Genomic DNA, 333 nt, shown 5'->3' with positions numbered 1-333 from the left:
AGCGTCGAGCAGTCGAACATGTCGCAGAGATTCGGAGCAAAGGGTTTTCAGCAGTGTGACTAGCGCTCGACGGCAGCCCTGGTATGCACCTAGAGCTGTGGCAAATTAAACAAATGAATTCCATGCGGGAACGTATTTGTTTTTGAAGATATTATCCCGCCCACTACACGGGTATCAACCAGAGAAGAACAGACAGATTAACGGGCGGGAAATGTGGACCTAGACGCCCCCACGATCCGGCCGAGGTTCAGGGGGCCGCGGGAGCATCTTGGCCCGAGCTGCAAGAAGCCCGGAGACTAATGCCGACGTTATCTGCGGGGACATCGCTGCCGC

This window comes from Penaeus monodon, chromosome 20 (genome assembly GCF_015228065.2).
Source record: "Penaeus monodon isolate SGIC_2016 chromosome 20, NSTDA_Pmon_1, whole genome shotgun sequence".
Taxonomy (NCBI): domain Eukaryota; kingdom Metazoa; phylum Arthropoda; class Malacostraca; order Decapoda; family Penaeidae; genus Penaeus; species Penaeus monodon.
This window is presented reverse-complemented; position numbering follows the sequence as displayed.